This window comes from Phalangium opilio, unplaced genomic scaffold (assembly GCF_054372755.1).
Source record: "Phalangium opilio isolate 3A_F unplaced genomic scaffold, DU_Popi_V2 ptg000003l_1, whole genome shotgun sequence".
NCBI lineage: Eukaryota > Metazoa > Arthropoda > Arachnida > Opiliones > Phalangiidae > Phalangium > Phalangium opilio.
This window is the reverse complement of record NW_028324145.1, coordinates 801,007-811,340: the sequence shown is the minus strand read 5'-3', so window position 1 is coordinate 811,340 and position 10,334 is coordinate 801,007.

Here is a 10,334-nt window from a genome sequence, read left to right as displayed (position 1 = left end):
TCAAAACTTTTCCAGAATACGTGACAACCATTTAATTTCTGATCTTCCGTGGCTCAATGGTTAGCGCGTTCGGCTGTTAACCAATAGGTTGGTGGTTCGAGCCCACCCGGGAGCGGTGTTTTTGGATCTCAAATGTAACGTAAATAGCCAAAGTTTTTCCACAATACCTGACGACCATTTAATTTTTGGGCCTCAGTGGCGAATGGTTAGCGCGTTCGGCTGTTAACCGAAAGGTTGGTGGTTCGAGCCCATCCGGGAGCGGTGTTGTGAGGTCTCAGATGTGAAGTAAAAAGTCAAGGTTTTACCTCAATACCTGACGAAAATTTAATTTTTGGGCTACAGTGGCGCAATGGTCAGCGCGTTCAGCTGTTAACCGAAAGGTTGGTGGTTCGAGCCCTCCCGGGAGCGGTGTTGTGACGTCTCAGATGTAACGTAAAATGTCAGAGTTTTTCCAAAACACCTGACGAACATTTAACTTTTGGGCTTCCGTGGCGCAATGGTTAGCGCGTTCAGCTGTTAATCGAAAGGTTGGTGGTTCGAGCCCGCCCGGAAGAGGTATTGTGTGGTCTCAGATGTAGCGTAAAAAGTCAAAACTTTTCCACAATACGTGACAACCATTTAATTTCTCAGCTTCCGTGGCTCAATGGTTAGCGCGTTCGGCTGTTAATCGAAAGGTTGGTGGTTCGAGCCCATCCGGGAGCGGTGTTGTGAGGTCTCAGATGTAGCGTGAAAAGTCAAACTTTTTCCATAATACGTGATAACCATTTATTTTCTGAGCTTCCGTGGCTCAATGGTTAGCGCGTTCGGCTGTTAACCAATAGGTTGGTGGTTCGAGCCCACCCGGGAGCTGTGTTTTGGGATCACAAATGTAACGTAAATAGCCAAAGTTTTTCCACAATACCTGACGACCATTTAATTTTTGGGCCTCAGTGGCGCAATGGTTAGCGCGTTCAGCTGTTAACCGAAAGGTTGGTGGTTCGAGCCCACCCGGGAGAGGTGTTGTGGGGTCTCAAATGTAACGTAGAAAGCCAAAGTCTTTCCACAATACCTGACAACCGTTTAATTTCTGAGCTTCCGTGGCTCAATGGTTAGCGCGTTCAGCTGTTAAGCAATAGGTTGGTGGTTCGAGCCCAAACGAGAGAGGATTTGTGGGGTCTCAGAAGTAGCGTGAAAAGTCGTAACTTTTCAACAATACCTGACAACCATTTAATTATTGGGCGTCCGTGGCGCAATGGTTAGCGCGTTCGGCTGTTAACCAATAGGTTGGTGGTTCGAGCCCATCCGGGAGCGGTGTTGTGAGGTCTTAGATGTGACGTAAAAAGTCAAGGTTTTTACACAATATCTGACGAGCATCTAATTTTTGGGCTTCCGTGGCGCAATGGTTAGCGCGTTCAGCTGTTAATCGAAAGGTTGGTACTTCGAGCCCACCCGGGAGAGGTGTTGTGGGGTCTCAAATGTAACGTAGAAAGCCAAAGTTTTTCCACAATACCTGACAACCGTTTAATTTCTGAGCTTCCGTGGCTCAATGGTTAGCGCGTTCAGCTGTTAACCAAAAGGTTGGTGGTTCGAGCCCACCCGGGAGCGGTGTTGTGTGATCTCAAATGTAACGTAGAAAGCCAAAGTTTTTCCACAATACCTGACGACCATTTAATTTTTGGGCTTCCGTGGCGCAATGGTTAGCGCGTTCGGCTGTTAACCGAAAGGTTGGTGGTTCGAGCCCATCCGGGAGCGGTGTTGTGAGGCCTCAGATGTGAAGTAAAAAGTCAAAGTTTTACCTCAATACCTGACGAAAATTTAATTTTTGGGCTTCAGTGGCGCAATGGTTAGCGCGTTCGGCTATTAACCAATAGGTTGGTGGTTCGAGCCCATCCGGGAGAAGTGTTGTGACGACTCAGATGTAACGTAAAATGTCAGAGTTTTTCCACAATACCTGACGAACATTTAATTTTTGGGCTTCAGTGGCGCAATGGTCAGCGCGTTCAGCTGTTAACCGAAAGGTTGGTGGTTCGAGCCCAAACGAGAGAGGTTTTGTGGGGTCTCAGATGTAGCGTGAAAAGTCGTAACTTTTCAACAATACCTGACAACCATTTAATTTCTGAGCTTCCGTGGCTCAATGGTTAGCGCGTTCGGCTGTTAACCAATAGGTTGGTGGTTCTAGCCCCTCCGGGAGCGGTGTTGTGATGTCTCAGATGTAACGTAAAATGTCAGAGTTTTTCCACAATACCTGACGAGCATTTAACTTTTGGGCTTCCGTGGCGCAATGGTTAGCGCGTTCAGCTGTTAATCGAAAGTTTGGTGGTTCAAGCCCACCCGGGAGAGGTGTTGTGAGGTCTCAGATGTAGCGTGAAAAGTCAAACTTTTTCCATAATACGTGATAACCATTTATTTTCTGATCTTTCGTGGCTCAATGGTTAGCGCGTTCGGCTGTTAACCAATAGCTTGGTGGTTCGAGCCCACCCGGCAGCGGTGTTTTTGGATCTCAAATGTAACGTAAATAGCCAAAGTTTTTCCGCAATACCTGACGACCATTTTTTTTGGGCGTCCGTGGCGCTATGGTTAGCGCGTTCGGCTGTTAACCGAAAGGTTGGTGGTTCGAGCCCATCCGGGAGCGGTGTTGTGAGGTCTCAGATGTGAAGTAAAAAGCCAAAGTTTTTCCACAATACCTGACAACCGTTTAATTTCTGAGCTTCCGTGGCTCAATGGTTAGCGCGTTCAGCTGTTAACCAATAGGTTGGTGGTTCGAGCCCACCCGGGAGCGGTGTTGTGTGATCTCAAGTGTAACGTAGAAAGCCAAAGTTTTTCCACAATACCTGACGACCATTTAATTTTTGGGCTTCCGTGGCGCAATGGTTAGCGCGTTCGGCTGTTAACCAATAGGTTGGTGGTTCGAGCCCATCCGGGAGCGGTGTTGTGAGGTCTCAGATGTGACGTAAAAAGTCAAGGTTTTTACACAATACCTGACGAGCATTTAATTTTTGGGCTTCCGTGGCACAACGGTTACCGCGTTCAGCTGTTAATCGAAAGGTTGGTGGTTCGAGCCCACCCGGGAGAGGTGTTGTGGGGTCTCAAATGTAACGTAGAAAGCCAAAGTTTTTCCACAATACCTGACAACAATTTAATTTCTGAGCTTCCGTGGCTCAATGGTTAGCGCGTTCGGCTGTTAACCAATAGGTTGGCGGTTCGAGCCCATCCGGGAGCGGTGTTGTGAGGTCTCAGATGTGACGTAAAAAGTCAAGGTTTTTACACAATACCTGACGAGCATTTAACTTTTGGGCTTCCGTGGCGCAATGGTTAGCGCGTTCGGCGGTTAACCAATAGGTTGGTGGTTCGAGCCCATCCGGGAGCGGTGTTGTGAGGTCTCAGATGTGACGTAAAAAGTCAAGTTTTTTACACAATACCTGACGAGCATTTAACTTTTGGGCTTCCGTGGCGCAATGGTTAGCGCGTTCGGCGGTTAACCAATAGGTTGGTGGTTCGAGCCCATCCGGGAGCGGTGTTGTGAGGTCTCAGATGTGACGTAAAAAGTCAAGTTTTTTGCACAATACCTGACGAGCATTTAGCTTTTGGGCTTCCGTGGCGCAATGGTTAGCGCGTTCGGCTGTTAACCAATAGGTTGGTGGTTCGAGCCCACCCGGGAGCGGTGTTGTGTGATCTCAAATGTAATGTAGAAAGCCAAAGTTTTTCCACAATACCTGACAACCATTTAATTTCTGAGCTTCCGTGGCTCAATGGTTAGCGCGTTCGGCTGTTAACCAATAGCTTGGTGGTTCGAGCCCACCCGGGAGCGGTGTTTTTGGATCTCAAATGTAACGTAAATAGCCAAAGTTTTTCCGCAATACCTGACGACCATTTTTTTTGGGCGTCCGTGGCGCTTTGGTTAGCGCGTTCGGCTGTTAACCGAAAGGTTGGTGGTTCGAGCCCATCCGGGAGCGGTGTTGTGAGGTCTCAGATGTGAAGTAAAAAGCCAAAGTTTTTCCACAATACCTGACAACCGTTTAATTTCTGAGCTTCCGTGGCTCAATGGTTAGCGCGTTCAGCTGTTAACCAATAGGTTGGTGGTTCGAGCCCACCCGGGAGCGGTGTTGTGTGATCTCAAGTGTAACGTAGAAAGCCAAAGTTTTTCCACAATACCTGACGACCATTTAATTTTTGGGCTTCCGTGGCGCAATGGTTAGCGCGTTCGGCTGTTAACCAATAGGTTGGTGGTTCGAGCCCATCCGGGAGCGGTGTTGTGAGGTCTCAGATGTGACGTAAAAAGTCAAGGTTTTTACACAATACCTGACGAGCATTTAATTTTTGGGCTTCCGTGGCACAATGGTTACCGCGTTCAGCTGTTAATCGAAAGGCTGGTGGTTCGAGCCCACCCGGGAGAGGTGTTGTGGGGTCTCAAATGTAACGTAGAAAGCCAAAGTTTTTCCACAATACCTGACAACAATTTATTTCTGAGCTTCCGTGGCTCAATGGTTAGCGCGTTCGGCTGTTAACCAATAGGTTGGCGGTTCGAGCCCATCCGGGAGCGGTGTTGTGAGGTCTCAGATGTGACGTAAAAAGTCAAGGTTTTTACACAATACCTGACGAGCATTTAACTTTTGGGCTTCCGTGGCGCAATGGTTAGCGCGTTCGGCGGTTAACCAATAGGTTGGTGGTTCGAACCCATCCGGGAGCGGTGTTGTGAGGTCTCAGATGTGACGTAAAAAGTCAAGTTTTTTGCACAATACCTGACGAGCATTTAGCTTTTGGGCTTCCGTGGCGCAATGGTTAGCGCGTTCGGCTGTTAACCAATAGGTTGGTGGTTCGAGCCCACCCGGGAGCGGTGTTGTGTGATCTCAAATGTAATGTAGAAAGCCAAAGTTTTTCCACAATACCTGACAACCATTTAATTTCTGAGCTTCCGTGGCTCAATGGTTAGCGCGTTCGGCTGTTAACGAATAGGTTGGTGGTTCGAGCCCACCCGGGAGCGGTGTTGTGGGATCTCAAATGTAACGTAGAAAGCCAAAGTTTTTGCACAATAAATGACAACCATTTAATTTTTGGGCTTCCGTGGCGCAATGGTTAGCGCGTTCGGCTGTTAACCCATAGGTTGGTGGTTCGACCCCATCCGGGAGCGGTGTTTTGAGGTCTCAGATTTGACGTAAAAAGTCAAGGTTTTTACACAATACCTGACGAGCTTTTAACTTTTGGGCTACCGTGGCGCAATGGTTAGCGCGTTCGGCTGTTAACCAATAGGTTGGTGGTTCGAGCCCATACGGGAGCGGTGTTGTGAGGTCTCAGATGTGACGTAAAAAGTCAAGGTTTTTACACAATACCTGACGAGCATTTAACTTTTGGGCTTCCGTGGCGCTATGTTTAGCGCGTTCGGCTGTTAACCAATAGGTTGGTGGTTCGAGCCCATCCGGGAGCGGTGTTGTGAGGTCTCAGATGTGACGTAAAAAGTCAAGGTTTTTACACAATACCTGACGAGCATTTAATTTTTGGGCTCCCGTGGCGCAATGGTTAGCGCGTTCAGCTGTTAATCGAAAGGTTGGTGGTTCGAGCCCACCCGGGAAAGGTGTTGTGGGGTCTCAAATGTAACGTAGAAAGCTAAAGTTTTTCCACAATAGCTGACAACCATTTAATTTCTGAGCTTCCGTGGCTCAATGGTTAGCGCGTTCGGCTGTTAACCAATAGGTTGGTGGTTCGAGCCCATCCGGGAGCGGTGTTGTGTGATCTCAAATGTAACGTAGAAAGCCAAAGTTTTTCCACAATACGTGACGACCATTTAATTTTTGGGCTTCCGTGGCGCAATGGTTAGCACGTTCGGCTGTTAACCAATAGGTTGGTGGTTCGAGCCCATCCGGGAGCCGTGTTGTGAGGTCTCAGATGTGACGTAAAAAGTCAAGGTTTTTACACAATACCTGACGAGCATTTAACTTTTGGGCTTCCGTGGCGCTATGTTTAGCGCGTTCGGCTGTTAACCAATAGGTTGGTGGTTCGAGCCCATCCGGGAGCGGTGTTGTGAGGTCTCAGATGTGACGTAAAAAGTCAAGGTTTTTACACAATACCTGACGAGCATTTAATTTTTGGGCTCCCGTGGCGCAATGGTTAGCGCGTTCAGCTGTTAATCGAAAGGTTGGTGGTTCGAGCCCACCCGGGAAAGGTGTTGTGGGGTCTCAAATGTAACGTAGAAAACTAAAGTTTTTCCACAATAGCTGACAACCATTTAATTTCTGAGCTTCCGTGGCTCAATGATTAGCGCGTTCGGCTGTTAACCAATAGGTTGTTGGTTCGAGCCCATCCGGGAGCGGTGTTGTGTGATCTCAAATGTAACGTAGAAAGCCAAAGTTTTTCCACAATACGTGACGACCATATAATTTTTGGGCTTCCGTGGCGCAATGGTTAGCACGTTCGGCTGTTAACCAATAGGTTGGTGGTTCGAGCCCATCCGGGAGCCGTGTTGTGAGGTCTCAGATGTGACGTAAAAAGTCAAGGTTTTTACACAATACCTGACGAGCATTTAACTTTTGGGCTTCCGTGGCGCTATGTTTAGCGCGTTCGGCTGTTAACCAATAGGTTGGTGGTTCGAGCCCATCCGGGAGCGGTGTTGTGAGGTCTCAGATGTGACGTAAAAAGTCAAGGTTTTTACACAATACCTGACGAGCATTTAATTTTTGGGCTCCCGTGGCGCAATGGTTAGCGCGTTCAGCTGTTAATCGAAAGGTTGTTGGTTCGAGCCCATCCGGGAGCGGTGTTGTGTGATCTCAAATGTAACGTAGAAAGCCAAAGTTTTTCCACAATACGTGACGACCATATAATTTTTGGGCTTCCGTGGCGCAATGGTTAGCACGTTCGGCTGTTAACCAATAGGTTGGTGGTTCGAGCCCATCCGGGAGCGGTGTTGTGAGGTCTCAGATGTGACGTAAAAAGTCAAGGTTTTTACATAATACCTGACGAGCATTTAACCTTTGGGCTTCCGTGGCGCAATGGTTAGCGCGTTCGGCTGTTAACCAATAGGTTGGTGGTTCGAGCCCATCCGGGAGCGGTGTTGTGAGGTCTCAGATGTGACGTAAAAAGTCAAGGTTTTTACACAATACCTGACGAGCATCTAATTTTTGGGCTCCCGTGGCGCAATGGTTAGCGCGTTCAGCTGTTAATCGAAAGGTTGGTGGTTCGAGCCCACCCGGGAAAGGTGTTGTGGGGTCTCAAATGTAACGTAGAAAGCTAAAGTTTTTCCACAATAGCTGACAACCATTTAATTTCTGAGCTTCCGTGGCTCAATGGTTAGCGCGTTCGGCTGTTAACCAATAGGTTGGTGGTTCGAGCCCATCCGGGAGCGGTGTTGTGTGATCTCAAATGTAACGTAGAAAGCCAAAGTTTTTCCACAATACCTGACAACCATTTAATTTCGGAGCTTCCGTGGCACAATGGTTAGCGCGTTCGGCTGTTAACCAATAGGTTGGTGGTTCGAGCCCACCCGGGAGCGGTGTTGTGGGATCTGAAATGTAACGTAGAAAGCCAAAGTTTTTGCACAATAAATGACGACCATTTAATTTTTGGGCTTCCGTGGCGCAATGGTTAGCGCGTTCGGCTGTTAACCAATAGGTTGGTGGTTCGACCCCATCCGGGAGCGGTGCTGTGAGGTCTCAGATGTGACGTAAAAAGTCAAGGTTTTTACACAATACCTAACGAGCATTTAACTTTTGGGCTTCCGTGGCGCAATGGTTAGCGCGTTCGGCTGTTAACCAGTAGGTTGGTGGTTCGACCCCATCCCGGAGCGGTGTTGTGAGGTCTCAGATGTGACGTAAAAAGTCAAGGTTATAAAGATGAAGGTTAATTTGTCTCACTTAATTTAAATTCGAATTTTTAACTAGCACTCTCGGCAACGGCCATATATTTAGGCCGAGTTACGTCGATTTTGAAAATGTTATTAAAAATCGAGGTACATTTTTATTTATTGTTCAATCACTTTTAATGAGTGTTTTATAGGGAATTAAGCTGAATTCGGTCAAAAATTTCTCCAGAAAAAAATGCATTCAAAAAAGTACCGAAAAAATCGCAGGTTTTTCTTCTTCAAGACACAAAATCCGTGAATACGATTTCTTATTGAAAATTGAATTTTAACAGTTTTTTGAATGAATATCGTTACATTGCTTGAATTAAAGCAAAAAGTATAAAAATAATGGTTTCAGTGGTTATATTTGAAAATAGTGTAGAAATACTCAAAATATGCTTCTTTGGCCGTGAAACGTCGATTTTGAAAATGTTATTAAAAATCGAGGTACATTTTTATTTATTGTCCTGACGAACATTTAATTTTTGGGCTTCCGTGGCTCAATGTTAGCGCGTTCGGCTGTTAATCGAAAGGTTGGTGGTTCGAGCCCATCCGGGAGCGGTGTTTTGGGATCTTAATAGTAACGTAAATAGCCAAAGTTTTTCCACAATACCTGACGACCATTTAATTTTTGGGCGTCCGTGGCGCAATGGTTAGCGCGTTCGGCTGTTAACCGAAAGGTGGTGGTTCGAGCCCATCCGGGAGCGGTGTTGTGAGGTCTCAGATGTGACGTAAAAAGTCAAGGTTTTTACACAATACCTGACGAGCATTTAATTTTTCGGCTCCCGTGGCGCAATGGTTAGCGCGTTCAGCTGTTAATCGAAAGGTTGGTGGTTCGAGCCCACCCGGGAAAGGTGTTGTGGGGTCTCAAATGTAACGTAGAAAGCTAAAGTTTTTCCACAATAGCTGACAACCATTTAATTTCTGAGCTTCCGTGGCTCAATGGTTAGCGCGTTCGGCTGTTAACCAATAGGTTGGTGGTTCGAGCCCATCCGGGAGCGGTGTTGTGTGATCTCAAATGTAACGTAGAAAGCCAAAGTTTTTCCACAATACCTGACGACCATTTAATTTTTGGGCTTCCGTGGCGCAATGGTTAGCACGTTCGGCTGTTAACCAATAGGTTTGTGGTTCGAGCCCATCCGGGAGCCGTGTTGTGAGGTCTCAGATGTGACGTAAAAAGTCAAGGTTTTCCACAATACCTGACAACCATTTAATTTCGGAGCTTCCGTGGCTCAATGGTTAGCGCGTTCGGCTGTTAACCAATAGGTTGGTGGTTCGAGCCCACCCGGGAGCGGTGTTGTGGGATCTGAAATGTAACGTAGAACGCCAAAGTTTTTGCACAATAAATGACGACCATTTAATTTTTGGGCTTCCGTGGCGCAATGGTTAGCGCGTTCGGCTGTTAACCAATAGGTTGGTGGTTCGAGCCCATCCGGGAGCGGTGTTGTGAGGTCTCAGATGTGACGTAAAAAGTCAAGGTTTTTACATAATACCTGACGAGCATTTAACCTTTGGGCTTCCGTGGCGCAATGGTTAGCGCGTTCGGCTGTTAACCAATAGGTTGGTGGTTCGAGCCCATCCGGGAGCGGTGTTGTGAGGTCTCAGATGTGACGTAAAAAGTCAAGGTTTTTACACAATACCTGACGAGCATCTAATTTTTGGGCTCCCGTGGCGCAATGGTTAGCGCGTTCAGCTGTTAATCGAAAGGTTGGTGGTTCGAGCCCACCCGGGAAAGGTGTTGTGGGGTCTCAAATGTAACGTAGAAAGCTAAAGTTTTTCCACAATAGCTGACAACCATTTTATTTCTGAGCTTCCGTGGCTCAATGGTTAGCGCGTTCGGCTGTTAACCAATAGGTTGGTGGTTCGAGCCCATCCGGGAGCGGTGTTGTGTGATCTCAAATGTAACGTAGAAAGCCAAAGTTTTTCCACAATACCTGACAACCATTTAATTTCGGAGCTTCCGTGGCTCAATGGTTAGCGCGTTCGGCTGTTAACCAATAGGTTGGTGGTTCGAGCCCACCCGGGAGCGGTGTTGTGGGATCTGAAATGTAACGTAGAAAGCCAAAGTTTTTGCACAATAAATGACGACCATTTAATTTTTGGGCTTCCGTGGCGCAATGGTTAGCGCGTTCGGCTGTTAACCAATAGGTTGGTGGTTCGACCCCATCCGGGAGCGGTGCTGTGAGGTCTCAGATGTGACGTAAAAAGTCAAGGTTTTTACACAATACCTAACGAGCATTTAACTTTTGGGCTTCCGTGGCGCAATGGTTAGCGCGTTCGGCTGTTAACCAGTAGGTTGGTGGTTCGACCCCATCCCGGAGCGGTGTTGTGAGGTCTCAGATGTGACGTAAAAAGTCAAGGTTATAAAGATGAAGGTTAATTTGTCTCACTTAATTTAAATTCGAATTTTTAACTAGCACTCTCGGCAACGGCCATATCTTAGGCCGAGTTACGTCGATTTTGAAAATGTTATTAAAAATCGAGGTACATTTTTATTTATTGTTCAATCACTTTTAATGAGTGTTTT